This window comes from Bos indicus x Bos taurus, chromosome 13 (assembly GCF_003369695.1).
Source record: "Bos indicus x Bos taurus breed Angus x Brahman F1 hybrid chromosome 13, Bos_hybrid_MaternalHap_v2.0, whole genome shotgun sequence".
NCBI lineage: Eukaryota > Metazoa > Chordata > Mammalia > Artiodactyla > Bovidae > Bos > Bos indicus x Bos taurus.
The window spans coordinates 8,943,445-8,963,691 of NC_040088.1; the positions used below are offsets into that span (position 1 = coordinate 8,943,445).

The 20,247-nt window shown below is 41.9% G+C and overlaps 1 pseudogene; it reads right to left on the bottom strand.

Moving 5' to 3' along the window:
* Positions 1 to 12,277: 12,277 nt before the first annotated feature.
* Positions 12,278 to 13,096, bottom strand: LOC113902862 (annotated as a pseudogene).
* Positions 13,097 to 20,247: the final 7,151 nt, after the last annotated feature.

A 20,247-nucleotide genomic window follows, 5' to 3' on the forward strand; every position in this document is an offset into this window, starting at 1 on the left:
TGGGCAACAGAGGATGAGATGGTTGGATCGCATCACTGAGTCAATGGACATGAGTTTGAGCAAATTCTGGGAGATGGTGAAAGACAGGGAAGCCTGGTATGCTGCAGTTCATGGGGCTGCAAAGAGTCAGACATGACTTAGCGACTGAATGACAACCACAGCATAGTAACTACATGTTTAAGTTTTTAAGGAAATGTCAAACTGCTCTCTAGAGCAGTTTCTCCACTTGACAATCCCACCAGCAACATATGAGGGTTCCAATTTATCCATTCTTTTCAACCCTTGTTATTGTCTAACTTTTTTTTTTATTATAGCCATCCTAGTGGATGTGAAGTGGTATGTCATTGTGATTTTTTGAAAAAATAATTTTATTTATTTATTTATGGCTGTTCCCGGTCTTCGTTGCTGCTTGCGCTTTTTCTTCTCTCTAGTTGTGGCAAGTGGGGGTTTCTCTTTGTTGTGGTGTGCAGGTTTCTCATTGCAGTGGCTTCTCTTATTGCAGAGTACAGGCTCTAGAGCGTGAGGGTTTCAGCAGCTGTGGCATGTGGGTTTAGTTGCTCCCTTCCTGGACCAGGAATTCAACCCGTGTCTCCTGCATGGGGAAGCAGATTCTTTACCACTGGGCCACCAAGGAAACCCTCATTGTGATTTTGATTTGCATTTCTGTAATGACCAAGGATGTTGGGCATCTTTTCATGTGCTTATTGTCTGTATATCTTTTCAGAAATGTTTACTGAAACTCGTTGCCAATTTTAAGATTCAGTTCAGTTCAGTCGCTCAGTTGTGTCCGACTCTTTGTGACCACATGGACTGCAGCACACCAGGCCTTCCTGTCCATCACCAACTCCCAGAGTTTACTCAACTTATGTCCATTGAGTCAGTGATGCCATCCAACCTTCTCATCCTCTGTCATCCCGTCTCCTCTCAACTTCAATCTTTCCCAACACCAGTGTCTCTTCAAATGGGTCAGTTTTTTGCAGTAGGTGGCCAAAGTATTGGAGCTTCAGCCTCAACATCAGTCCTTTGAATGAACATTCAGATCTGATTTCCTTTAGGATGGACTGGTTGGATCTCCTTGCAGTCCAAGGAACTCACAGAGTCTTCTCCAACACCACAGTTCAAAAGCATCAATTCTTCGGCGCTCAGCTTTCTTTATAGTCCAACTCTGACATCCATACATGACTACTGGAAAAACCATAGTCTTGACTAGACGGACCTTTGTTGGCAAAGTAACGTCTCTGCTTTTTAATATGCTGTCTAGGTTGGTCATAACTTTTCTTCCAAGGAGCAAGCGTCTTTTAATTTCATGGCTGCAGTCAACATCTGCCTTGATTTTGGAGCCACTAAAAATAAAGTCAGCCACTGTTTCCACTGTTTCCCCATCTATCTGCCATGAAGTGATGGGACCAGATGCCATGATCTTAGTTTTCTGAATGTTAAGCTTTAAGCCAACTTTTTCACTCTCCTCTTTCACTTTCATCAAGAAGCTCTTTCTGCCATAAGGATGGTGTCATCTGCATATCTGAGGTTTTTGATATTTCTCCCAGCAATCTTGATTCCAGCTTGTGCTTCATCCAGCCCAGCATTTCTCATGATGTACTCTACATATTAGTTCAGTTCAATTCAGTTCAGTCGCTCAGTCATGTCCGACTCTTTGTTACCCCATGAACCGCAGCAGGCCAGGCCTCCCTGTCCATCACCAACTCCCAGAGTCTACCCAAACCCTTGTCCATTGTGTCAGTGATGCTATCCAACCATCTCATCCTCTGTCATCCCCTTCTCCTCCTGCCCTCAATCTTTCCCAGCATCATGGTATTTTCAAATGAGTCAGCTCTTCGCATCAGGTGGCCAAAGTACTGGAGTTTCAGCTTCAACATCAGTCCTTCCAGTGAACACCCAGGAACTGATCTCCTTTAGGATGGACTGGTTGGATTTCCTTGCAGTCCAAGGGACTCTCAAGAGTCTTCTCCAACACCACAGTTCAAAAGCATCAATTCTTCAGCACTCAGCTTTCTTTATAGTCCAACTCTCACATCCATACATGACCACTGGAAAAACCATAGCCTTGACTAGACGGACCTTTGTTGGCAAAGTAATGTCTCTGCTTTTTAATATGCAGTCTAGGATGGTCATAAGTTTCCTTCTAAGGAGTAAGCATCTTTTAATTTCATGGCTGCAATCACCATCTGCAGTGATTTTGAAGCCCAGAAAAATAAAGGCAGCCCCTGTTCTCACTGTTTTCCCATCTATTTGCCATAAAGTGATGGGACCAGATGCCATTATCTTCGTTTTCTGAATGTTGAGCTTTAAGCCAACTTTTTCACTCTCCTCTTTTACTTTCATGAAGAGGCTCTTTAGTTCTTCTGCTTATTAACTTATATGCGTTTTAAGATTAGGTTGTTTTAATTATTGTCTTTTCATTTTTATTTTTGAGTTATAAGAATTCTGTATATATTCTGGCTATAAAAAAAATTGACAGTATCAGTTGCTCAGTCGTGGCCCACTCTTTGTGACCCCATCAACTGTAGCTCACCAGGCTCCTCTGTCCATGGAATTCTCCAGGCAAGAATACAGAACGGGTAGCCATGCCCTCCTGCAGGGTATCTTCCAGACCCAGGGATCAAACCTGGGTCTCCCACATCATGGAGAGATTCTTTACTGTTTGAGCCACCAGGGAAGCCTATATTCTGGCTACTAGTCCTTTATCAGATATATGATTTGCAAATTTTTCTCCCATTCTGTGGATTGTCTTTCCACTTTCTTTTTTTTTTTTCTTTTTCTTTTTGGCCACACTTTTTGGCCTGTGGGATCTTAGTTCCCTGACTAGGGATTGAACCTCTGCCCACTGCAGTGAAGCATAGAGCTCCTAATCTTTGGACCACTAGGGAATTCTCTCAACATTCTTGAGAGTGCCCTTCAAAGTTCAATTTTTAAAGCTTTGATGAAATATAAGCTAGTGGAGGTGATGGAATTCCAGTTGAGCTACTTCAAATCCTAAAAGATGATGCTGTGAAAGTGCTGCACTCAATATGCCAGCAAATTTGGAAAACTCAGCAGTGGCCACAGGACTGGAAAAGGTCAGTTTCTATTCCAATCCCAAAGAAAGGCAATGCCAAAGAATGCTCAAACTACCACACAATTGCACTCATGTCACACACTAGTAAAGTAATGCTCAAAATTCTCCAAGCTAGGCTTCAGCAATACGTGAACCGTGAACTTCCAGATGTTCAAGCTGGTTTTAGAAAAGGCAGAGGAACCAAAGATCAAATTGCCAACATCCACTGGGTCATCAAAAAAGCAAGAGAGTTCCAGAAAAACATCTATTTGTGCTTTATTGGCTATGCCAAAGCCTTTGACTGTGTGGATCACAATAGACTGTGGAAAATTCTGAAAGAGATGGGAATACCAGACCACCTGACCTGCCTCTTGAGAAACCTATATGCAGGTCAGGAAGCAACAGTTAGAACTGAACTTGGAAGAACGGACTGGTTCCAAATAGGAAAAAGAGTATGTCAAGGCTGTATGTTGTTACCCTGCTTATTTAACTTATATGCAAAGTACATCATGAGAAATGCTGGGCTGGATGAAGCACAAGCTGGGATCAAGATTTCCTGGAGAAATATCAATAACCTCAGATATGCAGATGACACCACCCTTATGGCAGAAAGTGAAGAAGAGCTGAAGAGCCTCTTGATGAAAGTGAAAGAGGAGAGTGAAAAAGTTGGCTTAAAGCTCAACATACAGAAAACTAAGATCATGGCATCTGGTCCCATCACTTCACGGCAGATAGATGGGGAAACAGTGGAAACAATGGCTGCCTTTATTTTTCTGGGCTTCAAAATCACTGCAGATGGTGATTGTAGCCATGAAATTAAAAGATGCTTACTCCTTGGAAGGAAAGTAATGACCAATCTAGACTGCATATTAAAAAGCAGAGATGTTACTTTGACAACAAAGGTCCGTCTAGTCAGGGCTATGGTTTTTCCAGTGGTCATGTATGGATGTGAGGGTTGGACTATAAGTAAAGCTGAGTGCTGAAGAATTGATGCTTTTGAACTGTGGTGTTGGAGAAGACTCTTGAGAGTCCCTTGGACTGCAAGGAGATCCAACCAGTCCATTTTGAAGGAGATCAGTCCTGGGATTTCTTTGGAAGGAATGATGCTGAAGCTGAAACTCCAGTACTTTGGCCACCTCATTTGAAGAGTTGACTCATTGGAAAAGACTCTGATGCTGGGAGGGATTGGGGGCAGGAGGAGAAGGGGACGACAGAGGATGAGATGGCTGGATGGCATCACTGACTCGATGGACATGAGTCTGAGTGAACTCCGGGAGTTGGTGATGGACAGGGAGGCCTGGCGTGCTGCAATTCATGGGGTCGCAAAGAGTCGGACACGACTGAGTGACTGAACTGAACTGAACTGAAGGAGCCATTGCCTAACCCAAGGTGACTAAAAAACCTCTGTTTTCTTTTAAGAGTTGTACAGTTTTAACTCTTACATTTAGGTCTTTGATCCATTTTGTGTTAGTTATTGTATATGAAGTGAGGCAAGGGTCCCATGTCCCTCTTTTTGCATGTGTATGTCCAATTGTTCCAGTACCATTTGTTGAAAAAGCTATTGAATTCCCCATTAAACTGTCTTGGCCCCTTGTTGGAAATCAGTTGACCAAAAATGTAATACTTTATTTCTGGAGTCTCAATTTCATTCAACTGACTCTATCAGGAGAAAATAGAGTTGACGTGTCACAATAGGGTGAGTGAAGCATATGAATGGGGTTCCTGAAACATGAATTGTTCTGCTGTATTGTAGTAAAGTTTAATAGAAGATAAAAAACTGGAGATATAGAAACCTGAGGTAACTAATCAGACCTATCCTACCCTTCAGCTTTATCAAAGTTCAGTTGAAAATAAAAAATTACATTTAAGGTGCACAACATGATGTTTTGAAATATGTATACCCTGGGCTGGAAAGATCTCCTGGAGGAAGAAATGGCAACTGACTCCAGTATTCTTGTCTGGAGAATCCCAGAGGAGCCTGATGGGCTACACCCCATGGGGTGGAAAAGAGTTGGACACAACTGAGGGACTTTCACTTTCACTTCAAAGCGATAGCAAATTACTGTATTGATTACTTCATATAATTACCATGTATGTGTGTGTGTGGTGAGAACATTTAAGATCTACCTGCTGCTGCTGCTAAGTCACTTCAGTCGTGTCCAACTCTGTGCGACCCCATAGACGGCAGCCCACCAGGCTTCCCCGCCCCTGGGATTCTCCAGGCAAGCATACTGGAGCAGGTCGCCATTTCCTTCTCCAACTAAGATCTACCTAGTGGAAGCTAGATTCTTTTTTCTTTTTTTTTTGGTATGAACCATTTTAAAAGTCTTTTCTGAATTTGTTACAATATTATTTTTGTTTTATGTTTTGTTTTTTTTGGCCACAAGGCATGTGGGATCTAAGGTCCCTGACCGGGGCTCTAATGGGCACCCCCTTCATTGGAAGGTGAAGCCCTAACCACTGGACTCCAGGGAAGTTCCCAAGCTAAATTCTTGATGTCCATTCCTCATTGTTGGGCCAGGAGTCCGAAGGTGCCTTGCTCCATGATTGCAACAGAATAAACATTTTTGCTTAACTTGCTAACTAACCCAGCTTTCAATAAAAAGAAACCTGGGTGATGGCAAAACTGATTGGAATAGGACCCCTGGTGGCTCAGTTGGTAAAGAATCTGCCTGCAATACGGGAGACCTGGGTTCGATCCCTGGGTTGGGAAGATCCCCTGGAGAAGGGAATGGCTACCCACTCCAGCATTCTGGCCTAGAGAATTCCATGGACTCTATAGTCCATGGGGTCAAAAAGAGTCAGACATGACTGACTTTCACTTTTACTAGGCTATAATGAGATGGTACTGGGAGGGAGGTGGGAGGAGGGTTCAGGATGGGGAACACGTGTATACCTGTGGTGGATTCATGTTGATATATGGCAAAACCAATACAATATTGTAAAGTTAAAAAATAAAATTAAATTAAAAAAAAAGAAAAAAATATCCCCAGGATGCTGGATAGCTTGGTGTTTTGCATGAAGTATCTCTCTAGTCATGTGCGGTGAGCGCTCTGTGCTGCATGTCACTGGGGGAAGAAAGTGAGATGTTCCATTTCAGTGGAAGTCATATAGCGCAACATTTCAGATGAAAGAGATATGAGGCAGAAAACAAGAAGGGTCATTAAACTTCCTGTATTTATTTTTTTTGCAATTCATTTTCTGCTCTGTCTAGTTGAAAACTGATGATGGAAGTTTCTTGAGAAATGTTTGAGGGACTCACGCATCCAGTAGCATTCCATTAGAGAGAAGAAAAAGTTTGTATTTGGCCAGACAATTTCATTGGAGGTATATTTCACTTCTGGCTATGCCTCTTTTTTCTGTGGTGTAACAGCTTCCTTAACGCACATTTAAAGCTTCAACTGGAATTCTCTTGCACTTGGCAAAGCAAGAAAAGGAGGATTATATTTTTACCTAAAGTGAATGAGCCTGACTATCAAGGGGGGATATGGTTAATGCTTCACTGAAGGGACTCTGAAGCCCTAGAGCATTATTGTATTGAGGTGATCATGAAATTAGAAAGCATGAAAGCCTGGAAGAGGGAAAGATTAAAAACTGCCCAGGAAGTCCCACCATGAGCTCATATTTCTTCTGTCTAGAATGTTAATTTGGGCTACTCAGTTTGTAAAGAGCTCAGTTAAACAGAGGTTCTGGACAAAGGTGGGGCAATATGGAACATATTTGGAGGAAGAATATGATTAAAACTAGCTACAGCAGGAGTGTGGTGGTAAAGTGGTAAAGAATCCTACTGCCAATGCAGGGGACATGAGTTTGATCCCTGGTCCAGGAAGATCCAACATGCTGTGAAGCAGCTAATCTGTGATCCACAGCTACTAAGCCTGTGCTCTTCTAGAGCCTGGGAACCTCAACTACTGAGCTCATGTGCCCTAGAGCCTGTGCCCTGGAAGAAGAGAAGTCAGTGCAATGAGAATCCCATGCACCACAACTGGAGAGGAGCCCCTGCTCGCTGCAACTAGAGAAAAGCCCATGCAGCGATAAAGACCTAGCACAGCCAAAAATAAAATCAATGAAATTACACACATATAAAAAACTAGCTACAGTACAAACTTCCTGGTGGCTCAGATGGTAAAGCATCTGCCTACAATACGGGAGACCCGGGTTCAAGCCCTGGGTTGGGAAGATCCCCTGGAGAAGGAAATGGCAACCCACTCCAGGACTATTGCCTGGAAAATCCCATGGACAGAGGAGCCTGGTAGACTACAGTCCACGGGGTCACAAAGAGTCAGACACGACTGAGCAACTTTACTTCACTTCACAGTACAAACAGGCTTCCCAGGTGGCCCAGTGGTGCAGAATCCACCTGCCAATGCAGGAGATGGGAGAGGGTTCGATCCCTGGGTTGGGAAGATCCCCTGGAGGAGGAAACGGCAACCCACTCCAGTATTGTTGCCTGGAAAATCTCATGGCCAGAGGAGCCTGGCGAGTTTTAGTCCATGAGGTTGCAAAGAGTTGGATATGATTGAGCATACACATAGCACAAACATGGTCTCTTTTCCATTTTACCTACTATTTTATTTAAGATATGTTGGTTGATGTTGAAACTTGCCGTTTGATACACTGATTGCAGAATTTCCTGGCAGGGTTCAGGTCGTGCTAAAAGATAAGGGACTTTACCTGTAAAACCCTAGCCCTGAAGCTAGTTGAGGTAGGGAATGGGACTGCCAACGGTCTCTTTTTGGGTTTTGTTAAATGTTTTTGGCTATGTTAATCATAAACCTTAAAAAGTTTATGATTGGAAAACAGTGCGTACGAGTTTAAGAGTCAAGGGATGGGAGTAGTGAATATTTTGGTTTTGCCTGCTATCCTCCACTTGGTAATAGCATCCCAAGTTTTCTTTGCAGAACTTTCCCTCCACATACTAGACTCTCAGTCATGATGTCTTTTCTTTTCTGAAAGTGTGGGCAGAAGCAGCTCTGCCGACAATGCAGGAGACCCAGGTTTGATCCCTGGGTCAGGAAGATCCACTGGAGAAGGAAATGGCAACCCATGTCAGTATTCTTGCCTGGGAAATCCCATGGACGGAGGAACCTGGGGATTATAGTCCATGGGGTTGCAAGAGTCAAACACGACTTAGTGACTAAACCATCACCACTAGAGAATCCAAGCTTTTAACATTCAGGGATTTTTGTTCATACTGGGCAAATCTTAATCTATAATCTTATTGGTGCCAGGATTTTTCTTTTTGCTAAGGGCATTAATTTTTTTTTTGGACTTGGACTTGAGTAAGAAAGGATTAAAATGTTTTAGCTTATAATGCATAGACTATATAAATTCTGTTACATATTATGACTCCATATCTCCATGTTATTAATAATATATATTCTGTGTGGCAACAAATATAAGCAACCTTGATTTAAATCTAGGTGGAATACTATTTTTGAAAAATGTTAAACTTACATTTTAAATTTTTTGGTAGCCTTTAAATGTTTTTGCATACTTGAGTTCTAGTGTGTCGTTATAATCCAGCCCTGTACTGATGATGTAATCAATCTACAATTATGTAGTTTCTCTGCTCTTCTAGGTCATATACTGCTTGAGGAAGCCAAATGAGACATAATTCCTTTCTTTAAGGCTTTCATAACTAAATTGTATGGGGCTGCCCAGGTGGTGAAGTGGTAAAGAATCCTCTTGCCAATGCAGGAGACACAAGAGACTCGGGTTCTATCCTTGGATGAGGAAGATCCCCTAGAGTAGGAAATGGCAACCCACGCCAGTATTCTTGCCTGGAAAATTCCTTGGACAGAGGAGCCTGGTGGGCTGCAGTTCATGGGGTTACAAAGAGTCGCAAAAAAAAAAGGGCGGGTCACAAAGGGGACACAACTGAGCGACTGAGCATGCACAATTAAATTGTATAAGAGACTTGGACTCTGATTTAACAGTCCGTGGGTAGAGGCTAAGTATCTTGCATTGGCTGGAGTACATTCTCCACAGCATGGAGTAAGATCAGGGCCAGCAGCTACAGTAAAAGGAATGTGAAAGCTTTGGTTCTGTAGGTTCAACAAGACCAACATCTTTGCTTGGCCTGGTCACCAGCTCTATTGTCCTTAGTAGGACAAGGCTGAATAGTGTCTGGGCTGGGACAGAGAGACCCTAGGCTATGATGAAGGAATAAATACGTCCCAGAGTGCTGAATGCCTTGTATTTCCCTGCAATGTGCTCAGTAGACAGGCTATGTGATAGCATTGTTATTTAAATATTTGGTTCCTAAAGTTCCTGTATGGTCATGTGCAAGTGTGAGAGTATGTTCTCAGGGTCTCAGAGTATGGTCTCAGTATGTTCTCTGTAGGTCCTCAGGGAGAGAAGATGAAACTTTCCATTTCAGTGTGTGGGGATCTAAGACAGTGGGTGTAACTTTACAGGGTGGAAAACAGTGAAGGTCATTAACTCCTTGCTTTGTCTGGAAAAAAGCTTGCAAAAGAAGGGTGCTTGAGAAAAGCTTGGAGTGCTTGGTAAACCCATTGAAAGTCCTTTTAAATAAGGAAGGAATCTATATTAGACCAATTATGACATGGCCCCAAAGGCACAAGTAAATTTTATGAGCAAGCAATTTACACTCTTAACCTATGGAATATGCTCTTCCTGTTGTGTTGTGCTGTTACAGTATTTGAAATCCACACTTATGGTTTCTTCAGGGATGACTGATGGTGGAAAAATTGTCTGATTTGCACAATCCTTCTGTGTATGTGTGTTAGGACTGATCGAAAACAACTGCTTCAGCATTTATAGCTTCATTACCCTGAAGAAGAGTGAGGAATGAAAATTTTCTGAGTGGGCAGATCTTGAGGAAATATCTGTCCTTGTCCACCTTACCCAGAAGCAAAGACAACCTAATTCATGGATTTATGGGAAATTATAATGGTCTGTCTTTATTGCAAGGGTAGCGGAATAAGTCAGATTAAAAGTTGGTGAGAACTGGGACTTCCCTGGCAGGGGAACTTCGTGTTCTCAATGCAGGGGCACAGATTTGGTCCCTGGTCGGGCAACTAAGATCTCACATGCCTCATGGCACAGCGGCAAAAAATCTAAGAACAAGTTTTAGAGAAGGAAATGTGAACAGAAATTTTATTATGACACATAATTGTTGCTCAAGAGTAACTTATGGGCTAAATGAACCCATAATGTGAGACCATTCATATTCATTAGAGATCATCAATATGGAAGAGATTCCTAATAGTCAGATGGACCAGATATGTCACTTTGTAAATAGCATGATCCCCTTGCTTGAGTAGCCCATCACTTGGTTAATAGACTCACAATAATCACAGCTGTAAGTTTAGATGTAGAAGCTTTGTTGTTCAGTTGCTGAGTTGTGTCCTGCTCTGCGACACCATGAACTACAGCACACCAGGTTCCTCTGTCCTTCACTATCTTCTGGAGTTTGCTCAAATTCATGGCCATTGAATCAGTGATGCTATCTAACCATCTCATTCTCTGCTGCCCCCTTCTCCTTTTGCCTTCAATCTTTCCCACCATCAGGGTCTTTTTCAGTGAACAGATATAGAAACTATGCATAACTTTAACCAAAGAGACATCCAACTTCCCTGTGTCCCATTTGCTATGATATTAATTTCTTATGATTCTACAATAGGATCAAATACTAGGTCATTTTGGGACATAAGCATACTGCTATAATGAACTTAGATTTTTTTATTATGGTAAAACACACATATCATAAAATTTACCATTTTAACCACTTTTAAGTGTACAGTTTTGTGATTTAAGTGCCCTCATGTTGCTGTGCAATTATCATTACTATCCATCTCCAAAACTGTTTCATCATCCTGTTAGATTTGATTTTTTTTGTCCATTATATTTTTGTCAATACCAACCTTAATGGACTTAATAAAAGCTTTATAGTTTTCCTAGTAAGCAGTATTATATTGTTCCTGACTATTTTAGGAATTTATATCCTAATGCAAGAAGTAAAAAAATATAATAAGGCCTGTTAATTTATTTACTTTATGTTTTCCCATCTCTAGAGGCATCTTGTCTTCTCAAAAATTCCTCCTACTCTTTGTTCCCCTAACTTACAGAATTTATTTTTTAGTCTGTTAAACCCGTCACTTTCTCAACCATCATGTTTTTATAGATGGTATTGTCTCTGCCTGTTTTTCTATTATCTCATCGTTCCTCTGCCTCATCCATTAGGTTTTGGCTAAGTTGTGATTCCTTCTGTTAACCTTTCCATGGCTTCCCTGATCAGGGCAAGCCCTCTTTTCTATAATTTTATAGCAATATGTACCTGTCATTGGTAACACTTATAAAAGCTGTACTTTTATTTATGTTGTATTTATTTATATACTACTTGATTATGTTATACTATTATAACTATAGTTATAATACTATAATATACCATAACACTATAGTTAGTAGTATGATTAATATTACTAACTAATTATTTGATTCAATCTCATCTACTAGAATGGAACTTTGAGAAATGATGATGGTTTCACTATCTGAAAGTCTTTGCAACTGAGGATATATTTCCTTGTTTTTTTTTTTCAGCCTTAGAACATGGAGGAATTCCTTCCAGACATGCTGATTGTTATGATTTAATCTCTGATGGGCTATGTATGTCCTAGGTTTAGAGGAAAAGAGAATGGGTAGAGAGACACAGAAGACTCAGATGACATGGTCTCATCACTCATGAACTCAAAAGTTGGCTAAGAGAAGAAAATCTGTTTATTTATAAGGGATATGTATCTTGTTCATCTTGCAGTTTATTGTACTTTTTGGGTATTTATATTCATATCTTTCACCAAATTTTGTAAGTTTTCTGTCATATTTCTTCAAAAACTCTTCCTTTTCTCTCTCACTTCTCCTTCTGGGACTCCCACAATGAGTATTTTGATATATTTTTATGATATATCACAGATATTTTTTTGTTTCTGTTCTTCAGACTTGAGAATTTCTATCATCATTCAAGTTCACTGCTTTTTTATTCTGCCTGCTTAAATTTGCCTTTGAATCCCTCTAATGGTTTTTTCATTTTGGTTATTGTATTTTTCAGTTCCAGAATTTCTTTGCTGTTTGTTTTTAGTTTTAAAAAAATCTCTGTATGGATATTTCCATCTTATTCATTCATTGTATTGACTCTCTTCAAGTTAGTTCCTTGAACATTTTTTTTTTCATCCAAAATCTTTTTAATAACAAGGTAGACTCTCAGGTTAGTTTTTGCAGCCACGGCAGAGCGGCTCGTTGGCCTCTGGTACACTCCAACTTCCGGCCCTTGGAGCGGACATAGGGTTTGAGGTAGCTATGCGGGGTTACTGGGGCCTTGCCGAAATGCCTTGTACACCTCTCGCCCCTTGTCAGGACCAGAGAGGAGGACAGTGCCACAGCCCTTGGGAGAGGCCAGGGCCAGCTGGTCAAAGGTGAGGATCTTGCCCCCTGCCTTGAGGATGCGACTCTGGGCGCGGCCGCTCACTCGCAGAGCACGCAAGCTTCAGTTTGGGCACCTCCTGGACACGAACCTGATGCGAAGAGCTGACTAATTGAAAAGACCCTGATGCTGGGAAAGACTGAGGGTGAGGGCAGGAGGAGAAGGGGACGACAGAGGATCAGATGGTTGGACGGCATCACCGGCTCAATGGACATGGGTTTGGGTGGACTGAGGGAGTTGGTGATGGACAGGGAGGCCTGGCGTGCTGCAGTTCATGGGGTCGCAAAGAGTTGGACACAACTGAGTGACTGAACTGAACTGAACTGAACATGAACACCATCAGTTACAGCCCCCACGACCACAGCTGTTTTGCCTTCCCGGCCAAGAAGCTTCATCTTCCGGATCATCCAGGAAAGGGACCGCGGTGGCCAGTTGATGCGGCTCATGAACAATCTCTTCAGGATAACCTAATTGAAGGTGGAGTTGGTTCCTCTGGCCAGGAACCTGTATGGTTTGACCAACAGCCCCAGGTAAATGTCCTGGCTCTTGGGCTCCTTGTGTGGAACCTTTCTGTCCTTGTGGTAAATGTCAACTCCCATGATGGCGCCTCCTCCTTAGCCAGGTCTGGAAAGCTCTTTAAGCATCTTAAAGACAGTTGTCTTAAAACTTTTTCTCTAGCAGATCTTCCATCAGATCTTCTTCAGGGACAATTATTATTGATTTATTAAAAAAGCTTTCATATTTCTTTGTATGCCTTGTGACTTTTTTCTTTTTTTTAAAAAATCGGACATTTGAATCTAATAATGTGGTAACTCTGGAAATCCATTTCTCCCCCTTCCCTAGGGAGTGATTTTATTTTATTACTGTTTTTGTGAGTGCTGTTTTGTTTTTGTTTGTTTTTTATTGCTTTAGTCTGTCCGTATGTTGAGGATCAGTCTGAAATGAAAACTTAACGATATTTTCACATTTTTTTCTGAGCCCTTTCTAGGACATGCATTCTCACTTTCTAATTTTTCCTGTATATGTAGTTATTTTTTAAATGTCTGGCTCCCAGAAAGAGAAAAATGAAGTGTAGGGAAATGGGCACTGGCCCTGGAAGTCACTTTGATCAGAGGGGGAAGGGCTTGTAACAATGAAAGGAGGTGCTTCTCTGTGAGATCAGAATGGGCAATCAGCAGGCAGAGCATAGATCCCTGATATTTGGAGAACAGAATTCTTTTTGCCCAAGTTGGCTGCCACAGCTATGTTTAAACTTCTCCAGGAACATGTGCACAGTTGTCTGTCACGTGGCTAGGGGTGGAGAATACAGAGCTGCTACTCCTCTAAGAGCTGAAATTGAAATTAATTACAACAATTATCCTCCCCTGTTTTTTGCCCTGCTTTATTTAGTACTCCAATGCCAAACTTGCCTGTTACTCCAGGTATCTCTTGATTTTCTGTTTTTGCATTCCAGTCCTCTGTGATGAGAAAAACATTTTTTTTTGGTGTTAGTTCTAGAAAGACTTGGAGTTCTTCATAGAACCATTCGACTTCAGCTTCTTTGGCATTAGTGGTTGGGGCATAGACTTGGATTACTGTGAGGCTGAATGGTTTGTCTTGGAAACAAACCGAGATCATTCTGTCTTTTTTGAGACTGCACCCAAATACTGCATTTCAGACTCTTTTGTTGACTATGAAGGCTACTTCATTTCTTCTAAAAGGGAAGAAATATCTACTACCCACAGTAGGAGATATAATGGTCATCTGAATTAAATTCACCCATTCATGTCCATTTTAGTTCACTAATTTCTAAAATGTCGATATTCGCTCTTGCCATCTTCTATTTGACTACATCCAATTTGCCTTGATTCATGGACCTAACATCCCAAGTTCCTATGCAATATTGTTCTTTACAACATTGGACTTTACTTTCACCACCAGACACATCCACAGCTGGATGTTTTTTCCACTTGGTTCAGCCTCCACATGGAACAGAAAATTGGTTCAAAATTGAGAGAGGAGTACAAAATTGAGAAAGGCTGTATATTGTCACCCTGCTTATTTAACTTATATGCAGAGTACATCATATGAAATGCTGGACTGGATGAATCACATGCTGGAATCAAGATTGCCGGGAGAAATATCAATAACCTCAGATATGCAGATGACACCACCCTTATGGCAGAAAGTGAAGAGGAACTAAAAAGCCTCTTGATGAAGGTGAAAGACGAGAGTGAAAAAGCTGGCTTAAAACTCAACATTCAAAACACTAAGATCATGGCTTCTGGTCTCATCACTTCATGGAAAATAGATGGGGAAAAAGTAGAAATGGTGACAGATATTCTTTTCTTGGGCTCCAGAATCACTTTGGATGGTGACTGCAGCCATGAAATTAAAAGACACTTGCTCCTGGAAGATAAACTTTGAGAAACCCAGACAGTGTATTAAAAAGCAGAGACATCACTTTGCCGACAAAAGTCCGTCTAGTCAAAGCTATAGTTTTTCCAGTAGTCATGTACAGATGTGACAGTTGGACCTTTGGTGCGTATAGGAAGAAGACAAAACAATAAACTCTGTGTCTGGTTAGTCCAGTTGCACCAGTTTTTTATTTTATTTGTTTATTTATGGCTGCACTTGTTCTTCGTTGCTGCACGAGGGCTTTCTCTAGTTGCGGTGCGTGGGCCTCTCACTGCAGTGATTTCTCTTGTTGTGGAACATTAGCTCTAAGGTGCATGGGCTCAGGAGTTGTGGCAACATGGGCTTCGTTGCTCCCCAGCACGTGAGCTCTTCCTGGACCAGGGATCTGAACTTGTGTCCTTTGCATTGGCAGGCAGATTCTTAACCACTGGACCACCGGGGAAGTCCATTGCACTTGTTTTTATACACACCTTACTCTAGCTGGGTGCTAGGGCCACACATGTTATCTCAGTTGCCCTTGTTGTATCTTGGGGCTGTTACTGCTTTGCCAAGGAAGACAAGGGAAACACTGACAGACTCAGATTTTTGTATTGAGGAGAATAACACAAGTTAAAAGCCGTCATCCAAGTCATTCTTTCACTTTTGGTGCCCAACTGTCTTGGGCATCAAAATATCCTTTCCTCCCTAAGGTATAACTGCCCTCTTTCCTCAAAGGATTCTTAGTCTTGAGTTTGGTTATTAATATTTACACACTTTTTTTTTTCCCACTTCTCTGGCTTTTCCAGGAGTTGACTGGAAGAGGAAGCAAACAGTCTATGGGAATATGTTATGCATTTTTGCACCCAACAAACCTACTCTGGGACACCCAGTTTCATGTCTCACAATAGGAAAATGTCAGAACTTTCATTTATGTGGACCAGTCAGATTAGCCCAGTGCCTGTATTTCAGGCCCCATAGCATGTCTCCTATAGCTGATGGGGTTCAAGAATGATTTGCAATTCTAGAATCTTTACCAAAGTTGAAATGTACATATATTCAGAGTAAACCCTGTCTGGACGAGAGTCTCTTCTTGAAGTAATCAGAATTTTTGCAGAAAACTGTCTCAGTTTAGGGAACTTGTTTTCTTATTCTTAAGACTGAGCAGAGACCAAACTTGCATGTCTAGCAACAAGATTTCACTGGCTGGTTCATAAGGCCCCTGACATTGGCCCTAGCAACTGGTGGTGCAGGATGGGATGGGAATCTGTCAATAAGATAGACAGGGAAGGGGTTCAGGGAAGGGATGCCTGAAGAAATTCAGAAATGAGATGGCTAAGCTGAGTGTCCTGCAGCTGGGAAGATCATGGTCATGTGGAACCTTGTAGCACTGTGTTCAGAAGACTTGGCAAACTGTCAGGATGGTCACTCTCTTGGGAGCTAAAGCATACTCACTGAACTGACGCTGAGAGTTCTTTTCTCAGGGCTGAGAATAGCCAAGTCAAATGTCAGTGATTGAGGCACTGAAAAATGTCCAAGTATTCAATAACCGTGATAAATAGAGATGATATCAGGAAGATAGTTAAACAAATAGTTAACCATTAGTCCCAATAGTTAAACAAATTGGGACTCCTGCCTTGGTGAACATGAATTGGAAGACACTGTGAAGAAAAATTTGTTATGAGTGCAAGAACATTTCATTTGAGTTTAAGGGTCACTGCTTGGTTTGATTTCAAGGACAAAGAGTAGTGTAGATTTGGTACTTTGGTTCTACTAACTACTCAGCCTGAGAGGCGAAGTGATATAAACCTATCCAGATTTGGCTCATCACATCTCTAACAGTGTAAGCATTGACTATATGCATGAGGAATGGTTCAGGAGGGAGTGGGGAGTAATGGATTAGGACCAGCTCACATTCCAGCTCTGGATAAAGTGGTGGGAGGTGGGTTGGGAATTGCAGAGAGGAAGAAGGGCTCACACATAAAATTTTTTCATTTTAATGATCATACAGTTATTTCTCAGGAAACACAACACTAACATTAGGAAAATAGTAAAAGGATGCACATTTCAAAGATCTTAAAACTGGTCTGATTTTCCCCACAGCTGTTCTTCAGTGTGCTTGTGCTAAGAAGCTTCTTAGCTGATGGGAGTTTCCCCAGATGGTCTGTTTAAGCAAAACAAACAAAGAAACAAAAGAAACAGGTTATAGGTTTTGTAAAGTCTCCCTGGACTATGTTAAGTCATTTTTATCTCAGGGAAAGCCCAGAGGATGGCATCTCTTTCAGTGTCCCTCTACTTCCCTTGATTAAACTCTCATTCTTCATTAATCTCTCTTTCATTTCCTCAAAACTTAGTTATTGTCTTCTATGTGCCAGGCGCTACAAAGAGTCACTGGGGATATTAAGTAAATAAATAAAACACATTTTCTGCTTGTGAACTATTCCCAAGGCCATGTTCCATCTCACTTTCCCAGAGATCACCCACACCATAGTCCTGTTACCTCTGTGGACCACCTTCTAGTTTTATGACTGGGAAATGGTGAGGTGTGGGCTGGGAGCTTAGCTCTATAAAACAGCATGTTGTTATGGGAAGTTCACAGGTCTCGGAGTTCAAGGTTTGGGTCTGGGTGATCTTGTGCATGTAAGATGATCCAGCCCTGGATGACCAGATTTGGTTAGAAACCTTGCCATGCCATTTATTAATGTGATCTTGGACCGGTTAGTTACCAATATTGGACTTTGTTTCCTCATCTGCCATATAAAAATCATGATACACACCTATCTTAGGGTGATTTTAATTTCAAATTCTATCAATATATGTAATTAACTTAGTGTAGTACCCAGCACATGCTAACTGTCCAATAAATGATGGCTATAATTTTCTCTCTAGACTTTTGATTTCCTAACTGCAAACTGACAAGTGATATGAGATCCAACCCAACTATTAAATGTTTTGATTATGACAATCATCCCACCTCCCCTCCCCAGCCAGGATTTGTCCTGGGATCTCAGAGCCTCTCCTTTCCACTCCCCCAATAACCAAGAATAACATTAAATTTCTTACTTTATGTATTTTTTCTCACAGGTCATTTGACATTCTATTTTAAGCCTGTAGTTGTTAAGATTGCCATCACAGCCAGTGTAGACAAAACTTTCACATAATCCAGAGGTAATGTTGTAGAAATATCTGAACTGAATGTCATAGCAGCTGCCAAAATTGAGCGGCATCTTGCAGCGATCTGCGTGAGAGGTTCACATTGAATTAGGGGGAATTAAAGAGCTTATCTTCACAGGCCTTTACACATTTGTCACGGCAGTCTGGAAATACCCCTATTCAAGGTCACTGAAAGGCATTTGGTTTTCTCTTGGAATTAAGATCACCTGGCAAGTTTGCCCTTGGGCATGCAAATTGATTAAAACTCCAGTTTCTGGTCTTCAGCAGTGATTTGGAGAGATGGTGAGCCATGAAAAAGGAGGTTCTATCAGTGGTGGTAGTGGTGACTTAGTCACTAAGTCTGTCTGACTCTTTGCAACCTCATGGACTGTAGCCTGCTAGGCTCCTCTGTCCATGAGATTTATCAGTCAAGAATACTGGAGTGGGTTGCCATTTCCTTCTCCACGGGGTCTTCCCAACTCAGGGATCGAACCCGTGTCTCCTGCTTGGCAGGTGGATTCTATACCACTGAACCTCCTGTGAAACCCTTTACCAGTATCTTGTGCAAAGTAATGACATTCACCTTTCATATCTTACGGTATATGAAAGCACAATCTCCTTCTCATCTTTCTCGCCTCTTAACTGCCTGGACAGGACATTCAATGCTTACCTTCCAGTTTTCATAGACCCACTATACTAACCATGTCCCCACTTTAAGTTAACTGTGCCTGCTGCTCAAAACAGGGTACATACCAAGATGCATAACCTTGGAGGTAATACTCTTTCACCTTCACACCCTGTCATCTCTCCCCTTGTCCCCTTCCCAGAGGCAAACCTTCTGTTCTTAGTGATAAGAATAACCCTTATGGCCACAGCAGGGGAAGGAGAGGGTGGGATGAATTGAGAGAGTAGCACTGAAATGTATACATTACCATAGGTAAAACAGATAGCCAATGGGAAGTTGCTGTACAGCACAGGGAGCTCAGCTAGGTGCTCTGTGACAAACTAGATGGGTGGGATGGGGTAGGAGGTGAGAGGGAGGTTCAAGAGGGAGGGGACATATGTATACTATGGCTCATTCATGGTGATGTGAGGCAAAAACCAACACAACATTGTAAAGCAATTATCCTCCAATTAGAAATAAATAAATTTAATACAAAAATACCAAAAAAAAAAAAAAAAATCACATAGTAAGTGGTCCAAACAGCTACAACACGGTTGTACTGGCAACCCAGAGATTGTTGTTCATCCTATTCAAGCAGCCAGACTGGGATTTATTCCTTGGTAAAAGTAGCTATTTAAATACAGTGACATGCACAAGCTTATTTTATACATACATCCTCTGATACAGGCATTCTTCTGATCCACACTTTATACAAGTGAAACTGAAGCTAAGGGATGGTATGGGATTCAGTGACTTGGACTAGTTTGTTAAATGACAAGGCTGGAATTTGGGGTGTCTGACTTACAGTGTAGACTGTGTTACTTTTTCCCTATGTTCTGGAAGCACTTGAGCCTGTAGATAGTACCTGTGAAAGAAAACTTCATTGTCTTTTACATCTACATTGTAAGTTTCTCTAAACAGTAACCATGTGTTCCAGTGTTCTCTCCTTCCCCAGAGCCTGTGCTAGTGCTAAGTCGCTCCAGTCATGTCCAACTGTTTGTTTCCCCATGAATTGTAGCCTGCCAGGCTCCTTTGTACATGGAATTCTCCAGGCCAGAATACTAGGGTGGGTAGCCTTTCCCTTCTCCAGGGGATCTTCCCAACCCAGGGATTGAACCCAAGTCTCCTGCATTGCAGGCGGATTCTTTACCATCTGAGCCACCAGGGAAGCCTGGTTTGATTCCTGGTGCAATGCAGGAGACCCTGGTTCGATTCCTGGGTTGGGAAGTTCTCCTGGAGAAGGGATAGGCTACCCACTCCAGTATTCTTGGGCTTCCCTAGTGGCTCAGATGATAAATAATCCGCCTGCAAGGCAGAAGACCTGGGTTTGATCCCTGGGTTGGGAAAATCTCCTGGAGGAGGGCATGGCAACCCATTCCAGTATTCTTGCCTGGAGAATCCGATGGACAGAGGAGCCTGGCAAGCTATAGTCCATGGGATTGCAAAGAGTGGGGCATGACTGAGCAACTAAGCACAGCACAGATAGCTGATTAACAGTGTTATGATAGTTTCAGGTGAACAGGGAAGGAACTCAGCCATAATATACATGTATCCATTCTC